This window comes from Adiantum capillus-veneris, chromosome 12, assembly GCF_014529385.1.
Source record: "Adiantum capillus-veneris isolate H3 chromosome 12, ASM1452938v2, whole genome shotgun sequence".
NCBI lineage: Eukaryota > Viridiplantae > Streptophyta > Polypodiopsida > Polypodiales > Pteridaceae > Adiantum > Adiantum capillus-veneris.
In genome coordinates, this window is record NC_140942.1 from 54,539,286 (window position 1) to 54,558,327 (window position 19,042).

The 19,042-nt window shown below is 39.7% G+C and overlaps 3 pseudogenes; all 3 read right to left on the reverse strand.

Annotated features, from left to right (window-relative positions):
- Positions 1–6,550: 6,550 nt before the first annotated feature.
- LOC147445766 (shikimate O-hydroxycinnamoyltransferase pseudogene) lies at positions 6,551–7,108 on the reverse strand (annotated as a pseudogene).
- A 2,054-nt stretch (positions 7,109–9,162) lies between these two features.
- On the reverse strand, positions 9,163–9,987 carry LOC147445767 (hydroxycinnamoyltransferase pseudogene; annotated as a pseudogene).
- Positions 9,988–10,340: 353 nt separating this feature from the next.
- On the reverse strand, positions 10,341–16,760 carry LOC147445768 (shikimate O-hydroxycinnamoyltransferase-like; annotated as a pseudogene).
- Positions 16,761–19,042: the final 2,282 nt, after the last annotated feature.

A 19,042-nucleotide genomic window follows, 5' to 3' on the forward strand; every position in this document is an offset into this window, starting at 1 on the left:
GTGTACCCACACTTGCTAGACTTGGACTTGTAGTCAAATTTGTGGATGCCAAATGTACAGTTCATGATCTTAGTTTTGGTGATGAAATTGTTGCATCTGGCTTTTTGTGCCGTGGGCTGTATAATCTCACTTTTTATGAAAATTCTGAAAAAATTTTGCACATGCAATTGCAGATTCAAGCGCTATTTTAGATGCAAAATTGTGGCATGCACATTTTGGACATCTGAAAATTTGCTAGTTTGCTGCGTTTGCAGAAATATGATATAGTTGCTTCTTTGCCACCTCTTGGAGCACCTGTCAAACATGTTTGTAAAGGCTGTATTTTGGGTAAGATTCAGCGCTTGAAGTTTCCAAAGGATGGTTCAGCTAGGGCCACATGCAGGTTGTAGCTTATGAATAGTGATGTTTGTGGGCCCATGCAAACTCCCTCCTTGGGCAATTACCTTTACTTCATGACTTTCATTGATGAATACTCCAAACATGCGTGTGTATTTCCGCTTAAAGCGAAGTCCAAAGTTTTTATGTGCTTCAAACAATTTTTGGCTATGGTTGCAGATGAAATTTTCACTCTGATCGAGGGGGGGAGTATATGTCTCATGAATTTAATGCATTTCTGGCTAGTCGTAGGATAAAACACCAGTGCACATTGCCTTATACACCTTAGCAAAATGGTGTTGTGGAGAGGAGAAACAGGTCACTTAAGGAAATGGCACGATGTATGGTCAAAAATCAAGCTTTGCTGCATTCTTTCTGGCTTGAGGCCATCATGTGTGCCACTTATGTACTTAACAAATGTCCTACGAAAGCTTTGTAGTCTATTACTCCATATGAAGCATGGCATGATAGAAAGACTTTTATTGAGCACATGATGTTTTTGGTTGTTTGGCATATGCTTTGGTGCCACAAACACAACACAAAAAATTGGATGATAAGGTTGTCAAATGTTTTTTTTGTTGTTATAGTGCTGAAAGAAAAGGTTAGAGGTTGTATCATCCGCAAACAAAGTGTTTTTTGGTTTCACGAGATATAGTGTTTGTGGAAGATTCTGTTTAGCCCTTGTTGTCATGTACTACAGACAGTAATCTCAGAGGACATTTATGACACTTTGTTGCCTCTTTTGAATGTAAATTCCAATGAGTCAAATGTATAGCCTATGGGGGTTTTCAAAAATTTTATAGATCACCCTATTACTGATGCAGATGTACATGATGTACTTGATGAGTAAAGGGCTGAAAATGAGTAGGCTAGAGGTATGCCAAAATGCCTGGTGCATACATTGCATGACAATGAATTGGACGCACCTTTGTCTAGTCGTACTCGTTCAGGCGCTGGCCATGCATCTTATTCATAATATTGTTATGCTTTCGTTGTGTCTAGCTTACATGATGTTGACGACCCTTTGTCTTTTGATGAAGCAAAGAATTCAAAAAATTGGATGGCTACCATCCAATAAGAATATGATGCACTTATAGAAAATGACACACAGACTTTATGTGTTTTGCCTCCTGGAAAAAAGGCCATTGGTTCAAAGTGGGTTTACAAGTTGAAACGCAAGCCGGATGGTGAGGTTGATCGCCATAAGGCTCGACTTGTTGCAAAAGGCTATGCGCAACAGAAAGGCATAGATTATGAAGAAACTTTGTCTCCCACTTGTCGTATGACTACTATTTGTGTTCTGTGTGCATTGGCAACTCATTTTGGTTGGGATGTACATCATTTAGACATTGTTACTGCTTTCTTGAATGGTGACATATTCAAGGAAGTTAATGTAACACAGCCTCGTGGTTTTGTCATGAAAGGACAAGAGGACAAAGAGATATTGGAGGAAAGGATTTTGCATAGTAATGTTGAGTTTACTCTAGGTGAAGTTCTTCGCATAGCTAAACGTGATTTCCATGAGGATATTATAGATATCACGAAAAGAAAGAGGCAGACTCTTGTTGAGTCTATTCCTCCATAATCATATGGTAAAGGAGAGCCATGGAAGGCACAAGAAATACATGTATAAGACATGGAATGTGATGATAATGTGGTAGGATGCTACCAGTCTTGTGGAATAGATACTTGTGTTAGATCTTTGAATGACGATGATGAAGATGATGCCTCACATAAAAGACACTACTCTAAAAGTCATTGGGAAAGTGTGGCAAAAGAAACTTTGGTAAAGGCGGGTGACCTTGAAGAGCTCTATGTTGCATTGATAGATCATGGCTCCAAAAATAATATTATGTTTAAGATTCTTTACATGAAGGGCAAGTTTCCAATAGAAACTATTCATGGTTGGGGATGATTAGAGCTACCAAAAACATTAAAAGACGTCTCTCTGGGGAATAGGTGACCATTCCTGGAAGGCATATTGTGAAAGTGTGCACTCTCAAAATGTATGAAATGATGTTAAGGCTTTTGAAAATGAGAAAGGATTCAATGTCAATGAAGGACTAGCAGTGTAAGTAGAGACTAAGTACAAAATTGTAGCAAAGAAAGTAGGACCAGTGCCCTTGCCTTTACCATCATATTCTGGGGAAAATCTAGAAGAAACCTCTTTGAAACCAAATCCTAGAGATTTAAAAAGAACTGGACACAATTTCATAATGGAATCTCCAAAAGAACTAAAGGTTCATTGTGGGGATTTTTTAACATAAGAAGAGAAGAGGTGTTTTACAAAACTTTTATCAAGACATGGTAAGGATTTTGCTTTACAGCCACATGATATAGGATGTGTTGATCCTAGTATTTTTGCACCTATGGTGATCTTCCCTATCACTCATAGCACAATGGAGGCATCCTTGGCAAGAGAGTGCACACTTTTGGTACCACCAATAGGCCAGAAAATCTAATTCACCAATGCCTCTACTCTACGACAAGACTAGTTTCATGCCATAGCTTTTGTAGAGAAAGTAAGGCATTAGTGCTAGAATTAGCCTGAAGGGCCCTTCTCACACCCTTAAGAATACTTGTATGAGCTTTGATACCATGAAAAGGATAGGGGAGCTACTTTTGTTCCTTCTTGCACCCAACCCCCTTATCTTATAGGCTCCTTTTCCTATCTTTAGGGTAATGTAGAACATAGTACACTAGTTGGCCTTGCCTCAAACCGTTTCCCACCATGGACACACTACCTTGTCCTTATAAGGTTTCTCCCATCAAACAATGAATCACCTTGGACCAAACTTTTAACCTATTCCAAAAAAACTTAATCATGAGGCCAAGGATCACTCACATCTCATATAGATTCAATATGTGTTCTTTTATCAATTCTTCAATTTGCCACTACACTTCCCTTTCAACTCATCTTCTTCTTCATCTATTGCATCCAAATTTGATTCTTTTTAGTAGCTCATCCTTGATATTCTTATCTTGTAGAGGCATTTGGCCTACAAAATATATTTTGCAGATGAATGTAGTTTATAGGCAATCATAGAGGATGACATCAAGGGGTGGAACATCACCATATACATAATTATCCTAAGGTAGGAGTCTACATTTGATATCAAATGGCCTATCGCATGGGTTATGCCACACATGCTATGAATGGAAAAGAGATGGTGCATATGCCATAAGAGATGGTGCACATGCTGAATCAAGGGAAGGGATGATCTGACTCATCACCATTGAGTCTGTGTGATTGCCATAGTTGTTGCAAGTTGCAAGATGTAGCACAACAGAAAATAGAACTCCATTTCTAGAGGTCCAAGCTTACTTTTGAGTCTTACCCCTCACCCATGGTAGATGAAAAAATGCAACATGGTAATCAAGATAGAATGAAGCTATGGCCAAACTACTAATATGTTTGAAACTAACACATGTAGTTCTCATCCATCAAACTGACATATTGTCATCATCCTTTTGCATCATGAAGATAGGCTAAATTCCTTGGCCATCCCTTTCTAGGTAAATGGATTCAAAGGATGTCCATTGCCTTTTGAGAGAAGCCTTTTCATTCATTTGCTAGAACTAGGTAATAAAAAGTAGAGCGAGGATGACCCATGCTAATACCTTCCCCCCTCAACATGACTAATGTCCAATATATTTGTTTCCATCTTTGGTATGTAGCAACTCACATCGGGTCACCCATGGTGGATGAAAAAATCAAACATGGTAATGATGACAAAATGAAGATGTGATCAACCACAAAAGAAACTAAAATATTTGGCCATGATCCACCAGAACGACATGCATTAAGTTCATTTTAGGAAAGTGAGTGCAAGTATGGAGATATAGTCTTTGTGAATCCATGAAGACAATTCAACTTCCTTGGCCAAACCTTGTTTGATAAGGGCATTCTAAGGATAACGCCTCTAGGGAGAAGCCTTCCCTTTCAATTGCAAAGAAAAGTGCATAGAGCTTCCCAAATCTAGGCCAGTTGGGTTATATAGTACAAGAGGAATGCCTTGCATACATGTCAACCAATCATTACCCTAAATTTGTTTATTCACATTAGCATAATTTTATGCACCTTCTAAATTGAAGTATGAGACCATGTGTGAGGCGACATGCATCACCTTGGAATTAGCCTGAAGGGACCTTCTCACACCCGTAAGAATAATGGTATGAGCTTTGATACCATTGAAACGAAATGGGAGCTAATTATGTTCCTTCCTACACCCAACCCCCTCCTATAAAACAGGCTCCCTGGCCTATCTATAGGGAGCCTAGAACATAGTACAGGAGTCAGCTTGCCTCGAACCCTTTCCCACCAGGGACACACTACCCTTGTCCTTTTAAGGTTTCTCCCCTCAAACAATGAATCACCTTCGACCAAGCTTTTGGGCTATCCCAAAAAAGTATCAATCATGAGGCCAAGGATCACTCACATCTCATATACAAGCAATATGTGTTCCTTTGTCAATTCTTCAATTTGCTACTACACCTTTCCTTGCAACTTGTCTTCTTCTTCATCTATTGCATCATTTGATTTTTTTTTTAGTAGTTCATCCTTGATATTATTCTCTTGTAGAGGCATTTGTCCTATAAAATATATTTTCACATGAATATAGCATATAGGCACTCACAGAGGATGACATCAAAGGGTGGGACATCCCCATATACATCATCATCCTAAGGTAGGAATCTACACTTGATTTCAAATGGCCTATCACATGGGTTATTCCACACATGCTGTGGCTGGAAAAGTGTCGGTACACACACCCTAAGAGTTGGTGCAAAAGACAAAGCCCATGCTCAATTGAGGGAAGGGGTGATCTTACTTATCTCCATTGAGTCTCTCTCTCTTTCTCTCTCTCTCTCTCTCTCTCTCTCTCTCTCTCTCTCTCTCTCTCTCCACCCACAAACACACACACACACACACATCCAATCATAGGTATAATATCATACCATCGAATTTATTCATGCTTTAAGTTAAAGTCCAAGCTGAGCTTTACAACTACATTGAAAGGCATAACATCTATGCTAATTCTTGTTGACCCAGATCAAGGTCTCAATGATCAAGAATATAAGAGAAATGAGCAATGAAAGAAATCTCAATGAACGACAAGAATGCAAGTTTTAACAACACCAGACTAATGTCAACATTGAGAATCTGCTTCTTCGAATATCTTTCTTGATAATACAATGCTGACCATACTTTTGTAATTTTAGAATATAAGCAGTATTAAGTTTTTGCAGAAATAAGGCCTTGCAATATTTGCGATAGTTGTTGCTATGTTTGGCATGCAGCATCACACATCCCGCCACCCATGGTGGATGAAAAAATCAAACACGGTAACAATGAAAAACTGAAGATTGATCAACCACCAATAAAACTATAACATTTAGCCATCATCCACTAGAACGACATGCATTAAGTTCATTTCAAGAACGTGAGTGCATCTTTGTGAATCCATGAAGAGAATTCAAATTCCTTGGGCAACCCTCATTTGACAAGGGCATTTTAAGGATAATGCCTCTAGAGAGAAGCCTTCCATTTCTATTGCAAAGAAAATTGCATAGAGCTTCCCAGATCTAGCCTAAAATGGACATACGCTCAAGGAGTGCTAAGGAATACAAGAGGAATAAGGAGTGTTGGGTGCAAGAGCTTTAAAACTACATTGAAATGCATAACATCGACAGTAATTCTTGTTGAAATAAGCAGTGAAAGAAATTTGAATGAATGCAAGTTTTAACAACACCAGACTAATGTCAACATGTATAATCTCCTTCTCGGAATATCTTTCTTGACAATAAAATGCAGCCCATACTTTCGTAATTTTGCAGCAATAAAATCTTGCCCATTATTGAAGGCAATATATCACAAATCAACGTGCTAATAATAATCATCCAAAGATCTCTTCCTCTCCATGCAACATGTGGATATGCTTTTCTTGCATTTGGAATGGCAAGTTGTCAAAAATGGACCTTTGAATAATGAAAATAAATTTCAGTAAAAAAAGCATAGTAAGGACAATCTTGTAAAGCTTTGGCTAGTCAAACAAGGTGAACAATCACATGGGTGTTCTAAAAACAAGAGAAACTCACATGCCCATTGAATAAATTTTAGAGAATTAAGAGAAGGACCTTGCAAGCTAAAAATACTTATACAAAAATTGCCCATTTAGTACCAAAATTGATAGAAGAGTCGCTCAAAGGTGGAGATGTGGTGGAAGGCAAGGACAAGGGAAATGGAGAGGCCACCAACACCAAAGGGGCTAGGAAGCATGAAAGCGAGGCCTTGAAATGGGATGTCAGCAGGGACCATGAAGATGGGGCAGCCCCAACCAAAGTCGCAATCGTGGATGGAAAGGTGGGTCCAAGAGGTTATACAGACATTAGGAGTACGAAAGGTGTGGGCACCTTGAACAAGAAACTCTAGGCCAGGTTGTAGCTCCAAATAATCAAGTGTTGATCGTAAATATTCATTGTCCATATGTGCAATGGCTTCCCTAATCCTTTGGGCACCCACACATAGTGGGCCTTTGTCTAGCTCACTGACTTGTTCCATGGGTGTGGAAGTGAAGATGTCATTGCCAAAGTAGCCTCTTGGCAAGGCTAATTGCAATCGGCTTCTCCCTTCTATTGCTATGTACAACTTTGTCTCTTGTTTCTCAATCAGCCCTCATCCCCTTGACACAAACCTCCACACATGTGCTGCCACTGCCTCGTATGTGTTGTACGTCACCGCTCTTGTTCCATCCATTTCCTTTGCTTGCAGCTCCATAACCTGCCAAAGCTAAAATGCTCAATATCAACAAGTTTTCCTAGAAAACACGTTAAATGTAGCACTACACAGTAAAAATGTTCAAATTACACAAAATATAGACATAATATTACAATAAATTATGAGCAACCGTAGCGGCAATCGTCACTTGTGATTGGACTAACACCCTACAAAACAAAATGCTTAATACACATCCCTAGACCCTAGGTGGATGAAAAAAATCAAACATGGTAACTATAACAAACTGAAGATGTGATCAACCACTAATAAAACTATAACATTTAGCCATCATCCACCAGAACGACATGCATTAAGTTCATTGTAGGAAAGTGAGTGCAAGTATGGAAATATAGTCTTTGTGAATCCGTGAGGACATCCTTGGCCAACCCTCGTTTGACAAGGGCATTTTAAGGGTTCCTATTGCAAATAAAAGTGCATAGAGGTTCCAGATCTAGCCTTGTTGGGTACCGGTCATAAAGTTATAGACCTTTTTCACCTTTTTCTAGATTGAAGTATGAGACCATGTGTGAGGTGACATGCATCACCTTGGATGCACACAAAACTAACCACGTCACCCTTAGGGTCCTCTCTCTCTCTCTCTCTCTCTCTCTCCCCCCCCTCCAAAATGTGGCTTCATTAGCCACCCAAATTCAAGCAAATGATGCTACCATCCCCTTCAAAGTGGAAGAGTTCCTACAAGAACGTCATCGTAGGGAAGGCCTTGAATTGACTATGCGCATCGGTGAGTTACCCTCCTCTTGGTGGGATGAGAATGACAATTTTCCTACTACCTAAACCAAGCTCAACAATGCTATCCAACGAGTCAAGTTTGACAATCCCACCATCGAATTTGTGAATCAGGATCCCCGTACCAACCAAGGAGCCTTGTTGTCAAGACCAAAGAGAACCGCATCGCACTCTTGAAACAAATGCATCTTCTCAAGTTCACAACCATATGGATTAGCGAGGCTCTAGCCCTCGTCCAACTCAAGATAAAGAAGCAAGAACTGCACAAGGTACAAAATGCACGGACCGCAGGTAAGTACGCCGTCTATCGTGGTGGTACAGCCATCATCGAGGAGTTTCGCACACGAAAACCCACCCAACATCCACCTCCTCCCCCTTAGCCACCCCTATCCCCCTAGGCAACATTTGTTACAATTGTGTTGTGTCAACCCCCTAGCCCCTCCCGCACTCGACCCCTCTCCCCCCCCTCCCCCCCCACATCTACATGTGTTATTGCAGACATTGTACCTTCTTAGATAGAGGAGCCTCTATTGTACATGTTTTACTGATTGTCCCATAGGTCATATTTGACCTTCGAGAACGATAATGAAATCTATCTATCTATCTACCCCCCACCCCTCACAATACACACACACACATCCAATCATATGTATAATATCATACCAATGAATGTATGCATCCTCTAAGTTGAAGTCCAAGGTGAGCTTTAAAACTACATTGAAATGCATAACATCAGCAGTAATTCTTGTTGACCCATATCATGGCCTCAACGATCAAGATTATAAGAGAAATGAGTAGTGAAAGAAATTAGAATGAATGGCAAGAATGTAAGTTTTGAGAACACCATACTAATGTCAACATGGATAATCCCCTTCTTGGAATATCTTTCTTGACAGTAAAATGCTGCCCATACCTTTGTAATCCTAGAATGTAATAAATTCTTGCCCATTGTTGAAGGCAAAATGTCTCTTCCTCTCCATGCAACATGTGGATTTTTGCTTTTCTTACATTTGGAAACTAGGTGTCAAAAGTGGACCTTTGAATAATGAAAATGCCTTTCAATAAAACAAAGCATAGTAAGGCCAATCTTGTAAAGCTTTGGCTAGCCAGATAAGGTGAAGAATCACATGGGTGTTCTAAAACAAGAGAAACTCACATGCCCATTGAATCAATCTTAGAGAATTAAGAGAAGGACCTAGCAAGCTAAAAATACTTAAACAAAAGTTAGCATGCCCATTTCGTACTAGGGGCAATGGAGAGAATCAAAACTGGTATAAGAGTTGCTCAAAGGTGGGCATATGGTGGGAGGCAAGGGCAAGGGAAATGGAGAGGCCACCACCACCAAAGGGGCTAGAAAGCATGAAAACGAGGCGTTCAAATGGGATGCCGGCAGGGCCCATGAAGATGGGGCAGCCCCAACCAAAAGTCGGAATCATGGATGGAAAGGTGGGTCCAAGAGGTGATACGGACATTAGGAGTGCGAAAGGTGTGAGCACCTCGAACAAGAAAATGTAGGATAGGTTATAGCTCCAAATAATCAAGTGCTGGTAGTAAATATTCATCGTCCATACGTGCGATGGCCTCCCTAATCCTTTGGGCACCCACACTTAGTGCGCCTTTGCCTAGCTCACCGACTTGTGCCATGGGTGGCGGTGGAGATGGCATTGCCAAAGTAGCCTCTTGGCAAGGCTGGTTGCAATCGGCTTCTCCCTTTTATTGCTATGTACAATTTTGTCTCTTGTTTCTCACTCAACCCTTGTGCCCTTGACACACACCTCCACACATGTGTTGCCACTGCCTCGTATGTGCTGTATGTCACCCCTCTTGTTCCATCCATTGCCTTCGCTTGCAGCTCCACAACTTGCCAACATTAAAATGCTCAATATCAACAATTTTCCCTAGAAAACACCTAAAATGTAGCACCACACAGTGAATATGTTCAAATTACACAAAATATGAACATAATATTACAATAAATTATGAACAACCATAACGAAAATCGTCACTTGTTATTGGACTAACATGCTACAAAAGAAAATGCTTGAGACTTATTCTAAGAGCTAGCCATCAGAGTTGAAGTTCTGCATGGGTGTGATTGGCAGTGCTCAAAACAAAGCATTTTCATAATCTCAATTTTTAAGATTAATGCAATGAGGCAACCAATATTTATGCCAAAATACATCAGGTCTAGAGGCATCTTTAACCAAAATGCCAGATTTTTGGAAAAAATACACTATAAAACGGGACATATGAACACTACCTTATGCAATTGAGCAACCAACCATAATTTTTACCTATGCTCGAGTGAGGAAGAAAAAGTTGCACGCCACATTGGCGTTCGTATTTGTAGGCCCACTATCATTATATATGATGTGAAGAGAGCTTGTTCTTGCATTTTTCCACTATATTTGGTTGTATTGCAGTGCCGCGATCATATTTGCTAGAGTAGTGAAGGGGGAGGTTGATACTCGATGTTCGAAAATGTTGGTGTAGATGGGTCACGCATCTGCAAAAGGGTATGGTTGATAAAAGGATGACGTCGAATGCCTTCCCCCCTTTGCTATGTCTGCCCATGTGTTCACGAAGTGGGTACAAGAGATCCCATCAGAAACATGGTGCTCCATCCCCACACCAAGCGAGGCCCCTCATCATGGAAACAATGTTACCTCTATAGATTATTTGTTCCGACTACTGCTACAAAATAAACCTGTATGGTGCATAATAATTACATAGGATGTGGTCACTCTTCCGTGTGTATGTCACATGAGGCACATGTTGTTTAAGGGCAAGAGTGGTGCAAAATCACCAAAGTCATTGATAATGTTGAGATGTAGAGAGAAAGAGAGAGAGACGAGACAAGAGACACACCATATACGCTCCCAAAGAGTGATTCATATTGAGGACAAGATACAAATATATAGGTGAGACCAAGTTGAGTAGAGTGAGCCATATATAGCTCCAACACCCCCACTCAAACAAAGGTCTCCATATTTGGATGAAAAAACCCTTGGGGAGTTCAAGGGAAAAACCCAAGCCCCTATACAATGTGAAAATATGAACCAGCCATGATGATGTGAAAGTGACTTGTGAATCTATGTACAAATATTCAAGTGACTTAGAGATCACAATGTACAAATGTGGAGTATGCATAGTACATGGTACGTAAAAGATTACTATGTCATATGTACAAAGCTATTACAATAGCAAAGAAGCTAATTTAGAAAGAGTGAGGTCGAAGCAACTCCAAGCTCCGTGCGGAAGAGGATGAAACGTGACTCGTTGAGGCCTTTGGTCGAAATGTCTGCAATCATCTGGTCACTTGGGCAGTGTTCAACCATAATGGTTCCTTTGCGTACTTCATACCTGACATAATGATAATGGACAGCAATGTGCTTTGACTTATTATGTTGAACATAGTCTTTTGCAAGACTAATAGCACTTTGGTTGTCACACCGCAAGGGTGTGCTAGAAAGAGGAGAGTGACCAATATCAACAAGCATTTTTCGAAGCCAAATCAACTCACGAGCTGCAAGTGATGCCGCAACATATTCTGACTCAGTCGTAGAAACTGCAACACAACGTTGTTTCTTGCTGGTCGAAGAAACAAGACAACCATTTATAAAGAAGCAATTTCCACTAGTAGATCGCATAGATAAATGTGAGCTTGCCCAGTCTGCATCTGTGTAACCCAAAAGAGAAAGAGATTGCATAGAATCCGATGTGAGTTGTCGTTGATAGACTAAACCAAAATTTGTAGTGCCTTTCAAGTATTTCAACACACGCTTTGCAGCAGACCAATGCTTAAGAGAAGGACATAGAAGATGTTGTCCAAGATAATTAGCAACAAACAGAATATCAGGACGACTGTTCATGCCGACAAACTGAAGACATCCAATCAAGTTAGCATAAGGTTGATTTGTGACAAGTTGACCGCCATTGTCAGAAGTGTTCTTCGTAGAGCTCGCAAGACAAGGTGTGTTGGCTGAATGTGCAAATTCCATACCAATTTTTTGAATAGTATCTGCAATAAACTTTGATTGTCGAAGGAATAAAATACCTTTTCTACGGTTCCGTTGGATTTGAATACCAAGGCACGAGTGAATCTCTCCAAGATCCACCATATCAAATGCAGAAGACAATAACTTTTTCACTTGCTTAAGAAATCCCAAATCATTGGAAACAAGGATGGCATCATCCACATAAAGACCAAGAATCAAAAAAGATCAAATTTTGTATACCTGGCTCGCGAAGCTTGTTTGAGACCATATAGTGCCTTACGGAGTTGAGCAACAAGGTCTTCTTTACTTGGAATAACAAACCCTTCTGGTTGTTCCATATAAATTTCCTCTTCCAAGTCACCATGAAGAAAAGCAGTTCGCACATCCATTTGATGAGCTGCTAAATCAAATTGAACAGCAAATGCCAATAAAACTCGAACACTTGTAATGCGAACAACTGGTGAAAAAGTCTCTTGATAATCAACACCAGCTACTTGGGAGTAACCTTTTGCAACTAAACGCGCCTTGAACTTGTCAAAAGATCCATCTGCTTTTACTTTTGTCTTATACACCCACTTACATTTAATAGCTGTACGACCAGGAGGTAATTCAGTTAGTATCCATGTACCTTTAGAGATAAGAGAATCGTACTCTGCTTCCATAGCCTCTTGCCATTGATCCTTTTGTGGTGAAGAGATAGCTTCATCATAAGCAATGGGATCATCGGAAGTAGAAAAAGCATTATCAGCAATATCGTCATCATAAACATGACATGAGCCATGTTCAAAATCAATAGGCAGATCGACAAAAATATCACTATCATCATTGGCAACATTCGGAACGGATGGTTGTGAACTGGAAAGTTGCTCTATAGGAAGAGTTTCATCTTCTGAAAGAAATGGAAAAGCGTGAAGCGATGATTTAGTATCATCAGAATCATCCATGGACCACGAGCCTCCCATAAGCTGTTCGTTAAAAGTAGCATCACGATTCACAATTACTTTCTTGGAGGAAGGGTCATAGAATTTGTAGCCTTTGAAAGTGTCATAATATCCAATAAAAATAACTTTAAGACCAGGATCATCAAGCTTTGTTCGTGTTTCTTTGGGAACATGAATATAAGCAATACATCCAAAGGTTCGAAAATGAGATACAGAAGGAATGTCACCTGTCCATGCTGTGATGGATATCTTACCAGAGGGTGCAGTAGTAGGAAGATGATTTTGAATAAATACTGCTGTCAAAGTAGCTTCAACCCAAAAAACATGAGATAAGCCGGAATGAATCAACATACATCTTACAGCATTTAGAATAGTGTGATTCTTTCGTTCAGCAACACCGTTCTGTTGAGGCGAATATGGAAGAGTGTGTTCATGATGAATTCCACTGTCAGCACAGTAACTCACAAACTCTCGAGAAACATATTCACCTCCATTGTCACTACGAAGCTTCTTAAGGCGACAACCAGTTTGAAGTTCCGCAGCCTTGTGGAATTGTTTGAAAACAGATAAGGCTTCAAATTTTTGTCTCAGTAGAAATACAGTCGTATACCTTGAGAAATCATCAATGAAAGTAATGAAGTAGCGATATTGTGATCTCGAAGAAGGTAGAGGTCCAAATATATCAGTATGAACAAGATCCAATATGTCATGAGAATGAGTTGTATTTGAAAGAGGAAAGGGTTTGCGATTGCGTTTCCAAAGAGCACAAAATTCACAAATTCCCATATGGGGATGGGCTTGAAGATCCATGCCATGAACAAGATCACGACGTTGAAGATCAAGGAGTTTTGAGAAATCAGCATGAACAAAACGGTGATGCCATACTTTGCAATCATGATCACCTGGAGCAGTGAAAACATTTGCTATAGTATCGTTGAGAGAGAGTTCAAACAAATTACCATTTCGAGGAGCAGTGGATATAGTCTGTCCATCTTTCTCAATTCGGCATTTGGTATGATCAAATCCAACAAACAGACGAAGATCAACAAGTCTAGCAACTGAAAGAAGATTACGTTGAAGTTCTGGTACATGTAATACTCCTCGCGAAATTCGAGTGGAAGAAGATAAGGTACCAAGATATAAGTCTCCAATACCCTTTACTTGACAAGTAGTATCATCAGCAAGATAAACAACACGTTGAACTGGCAGTGGATGATAGTTATGGAGCCACTTAAACTGATATGTCATATTTCCTGTAGCACCAGAACCGACAATAAAAAGTGATCCATCGCGTACATAAAGTATTATGTCTGGAGCAACTGAACATAGGACGCAGCTTGTTTCTGGTACAATGTTGTTTCGATGTTTAGTAGCATATGCTCTATTTCGATCTGTGTCGAATCGACGCTTATAACACAAATGAGTGGGATGATCAGATCGTCCACAATATTCACAAGAAGAAGAAGAAGAGTCTCTAGATAAACGTGGTTGTTTTGTGGTAATATTGTGTTATTCATCATATTGACGTACCCAACAATCATCTTCAATATGGCCATTTTTGTTGCAGTAAGAACATTGCTTATTAGGAAATTTGAGACGAGAGAAAATATTACCGCGACCCCCACCTCTGCGGTTTCCTCGTTGAAATGGATGCCTTCGAGTATAAAAATCCCGTTCCATGTATTGTGACTCAGTCTCCTCTTGTGAAATCATAGCTGTATCATGACCAGCATTACGACGTTCTTGACGTTCAGAGTATCAATTAAAGACATGCAGGCTTGGCCGAAATCAAGACCATCTTTATTAGAGAGAATAGTAACAATGTTATCATAAGAAGAGTCCTTCACCGTATCAAGGAGAAGTGTAATTAGTTGCTTTTGTGGAACAGGATCACCGGCAGCAACAAGTTGATTAATAATAGATTTGAAAGATTCAATATGTCCCGTCATGGCAGTACCAACTTCATATTGTAACTTGTTAAGCAACCCTCTCAAATAAAGTATTTTTGTGACAGATTTCTTCTGAAAGTTTGCAATAAGGTACTTCCATACGTCGTGGGAAGTAGGCAGTTCATACATATCAAGCAAAAGGGAATCAGTAAGAGCAAAAAGAATATACCGACGAGCTGCTTTATCACGTCGTTGCCAATCCATATAGGCAACATTCTAATCTTCAAATATAGGTCCTTCAGTGATAAGCACGTTATCATTATCCGTATCAACAGGCTGAGACGGACAAACACGAATGCCAAGAACAACATCGTAGAGTTCATCGCCTTCAAGAATTAACAATATCTTTGCTTTCCAGCCTGGAAAACCTTTACCTTGGAAAGGAGGAATAGAACGCTAGCCAGAAGGAAAGCTGTTGACGAGAATATTCATAGCCATATCTTGTTGCGAGAAGACGTATAAGATAAGATCGCATACTTTGCACACCATATATGGTGAAGGCCGCAATTGAGAATGAGAGAGATATGAGGACCGAGTTCTATCAACGATAAACGTAAGAACGATGCTCAAGGAACGTCCAAAGATGTGAGAGACATCACCCAAAAAAGGCACGGTAAAGGAGACGTTAATAATAAAAAAGTCCTCAAAATAGAGTGGCGTGAGACACAAGATTGACCGCCACAATACGAATAGCAAAAAGCTAAATCTTCTCGAAAAAGTTAGCGCCAAAATAAGAAAAACGATCGCGGACGCTTCACGAAGAAGTAGGACAAAGAAAGCTGCGTCAAGCTCAATTGCAGTAAAAACAGCATAACTTTCAGCTGCGAACTCCGATTGACGCAAACCTAGAACTCAAATCGAAGAGATCAAGGAGACGAACAAGTTTTGGATGAAAAGTGCCATTGCGCTACGCCCCATCGTGCTTTTCTCGTTTCTCCAAATTTTGAGCAGAACAACAAGAAAAATTCAGATGAAGTTCAGGGTGTCATCAACAAGAAAACATAATCAACAATTAGATTGATTAGCAATAAACGCCACACAAAACACTAATCATATTCTTCTTAACACAAAACAACCACAGTTAACAAGAATCAATGCTCAAAAATAAAATTTGTAGCAATTTTTGAATCTTACATGCAAATCGCATACACATACTGTTTTGTCACCATGAATTGAATCGGCGCGTGATCGTTACTGCTCTGATACCATGTTGAGATGTAGAGAGAAAGAGAGAGAGACGAGACAAGAGACACACCATATACGCTCCCAAAGACTGATTCATATTGAGGACAAGATACAAATATATAGGTGAGACTAAGTTGAGTAAAGTGAGCCATATATAGCTCCAACAGATAATAGCATCGATCTCTGCCTCGACAAGAAGCACACCCTCGGCAATACAATTAAGGTGGATACGTCCATCATTTGAGGACCTCAAGAGCCTTCCTTCCACTGGGGTAGAAGGGCACTAGTGCCTTCTCCAAAACCTCATAAGAGAAGAAGTCGTCTCTATTTTGTTTTGTGTCAAGGGTCCTTCTATAGAAGTAGCTGGAAAAGCATAGACATAGATATTTTAAACATGATTCAAAGATCTAGCCCTTCAAATATCAATGCTTCTCTCTCTCTCTCTCTCTCTCTCTCTCTCTCTCTCTCTCAATTACCGAGAAAAGTATTAGTGCTTTTGAGTTTTGCATGCCAAGCTGCAAAGTGCACACCAGATGCCAAAGGTTGCAAATGCAGAACGTGATGAGTGGCCACGTCTCTTCTTATAAAGAAGGCTCTCTCTCTCATCTCTCTCTCTCTCTTTGGATTGCTCCTACGACGTTAAATCTTTCTCTCTCTCTCGCTCCCCCGCCTCCCCGGCAACTACGTGGTGCTGTGCTACTTGACGCCATGCTACGAAATACCAAAAATGCACGTGATGTTTTTCTCCCCTCGCATGGTGCTGTGCTACTGTGCCATCTCTCGTCATCTCCTGATGGAGCATCTCTCGTCATCTCGCGTGGTTGATGCGGTATTATGTTGATATGCAAGTGTAAATTGTTGCTTATTTTGCAAGAAACCGTGCACTGTGCGCTGTCCAAGTAAACACATAGTTGTGGAGGTTTGGGTGATAATTACGAACCTTGTAGTATTGCACTATGATTCTACAAGCTTATTGTGGCACACACCATAAGAGTTAAAATAGATACAATAGATTTTGAATAGAAACATAAATAAATCTGTGAAAATACAATATCACAGCCATCACAAACCTTGATGTTGTTGACATGTGTATAACGTGAAAATAAAATATCTACCTGGGACCAAATGTTACAATGTACATAATGTCATATGTGAGAGGTTGCCATGGTTCCAATTTTGTACATACCTTATTAGGGAGACGAGGCCCTAAATGTAACACTCTTGCACATTTTCTCAAATGAATAACTGCTTAACTTGATTTAGGAATGTACAATTGTCAAGTGTTTTGAAGTGGCACGCTCATTTTGCTTGCAAAGTCTAATGCAGTCGATCTCCTCTTAAAATAGCAAGTTTCATGTATATTTATAAAGAATGTATCCAATGTGCTTGACACGTGGGTTTCAACATGTAATTTGAGGCCAAGGGAAGTTTCTCACAAATTTGGGGATCTTTCCTAGCTTGCTTGGGCTAAAAATGGCAATATATCGATAAAACAAATCCAAAAATAGCCAAAGAAGCATATATCACAATGACACATTTACAACGGTGGCCATGGTTTCTCAAGCTAGGGGGCTACTTTACAGAGTAGTCCCGCGCGTGGTGTATCTACTTCATGTTCAAGCTTGTGAGGTCATCAAATGAAGCGCCTAAGATTGTATAAAATGGTCTTATTTAGTAATTTATGAAGCCAAAGATAAAGTTTTATAATAGGATAGGAGACAGGAGCAAGAATGGGCATATGTTTACATATGATTATTTGAAGGAGCTAAGGGTTTGTTGTGTTGAGAGTTTGACAAAAGCTAAAATAATATATTTTTTAGAAATTCATGCCAAACATTGAAACCTTTTTGCATTTGATACATATCACATAGAGTGCACAGATCCCTCCATTGTTGTTTCTATAGTAATCTTCACTCTTGAGTCTCTACTATCTCTCATGTACCTTGGACTTGCTACCTATTCCAAATTCAAAGGATCATTTTTAAAAACTCGTTGAGTTTCTTAATAAAAAGATCAAGAAGGGTATTATGGACCCTTCCTGTGCTCTGTATTCAAATAGGTGGTTCTTCACAGTTCCGATGATAAATAGTTCTTTACGTTTTATCCATGATATGCAGCCCATCAATAAGGTAGAAATGAGTAATTTGGATACAAGGCCAGTTGTAGTTGAGTTTTCCTAGGCATTTGCAGAAATGGAGAAAGATTTGTACTTAGGGTACATATTCAAATAGTTGGTTGATAGATCCAAAGAAAAATGGTTCTTTACGCTTTACCCATGATGTGCAACCCCTCTATAAGGTAGCAATCAAAAATTTTGGGTATAGGGACAATTTTAGATAAGTTTTCTTAGGTGATTGTAGAAAGAAGATATATTCTATGTAATGGAAATGGCCTATGAACATTGAGAATAGAGGAATTAGGAGAATTAAAGAGAGCATTTTTGTGAGACTACTTTGAAAGCATAGAGGGTGACTTAATTGATGGTAGCAGCATAATCATAGTACTTAATTAACTTGGCATGAACAATACTTTTGCAAGAGAGATAGTTAGAGAAGTTGACAACAATTAAGGACCGGATTTATGTGGATCCGGTCCCCCCTCCAACTGGAACTTGTGTTATAGATTCTCACATCAAGAGAGACTTGGTAGAATACAATCTTTGGGTTTATTGTGACCTAGGTTATGCAATGAATATGGAAAGCTTCATGCATCACAAGCATAACACAGACTTTGTAAAAAGAATTAACTATCCCAAGCCTCAGTCCTAAGGCCTCAAACACCTTCGAATATGGAGAGAGTTAGTGGGGAATGAGGGTACGGAAGAGCAAGAAGAAAAATTCACAGAAGAAAAAAATAGTTCCTCACTTATCATCACTCTTCTTGCTAGCAAACATATTATCATCGTAATGAAGATGGAGAAGATGGCAAGCTTAAGCATTGAAGCATGGCTCTTGGTTGGATTTGCATTCCATAGCCAAGAGTGTTGGTGTAGGCTCTCAACTTCTCTACTAGCTTGGAGAAGGAGATGGAGCTCTTGCACTTTGCAAACTTCACACAATGAGAGTGTGT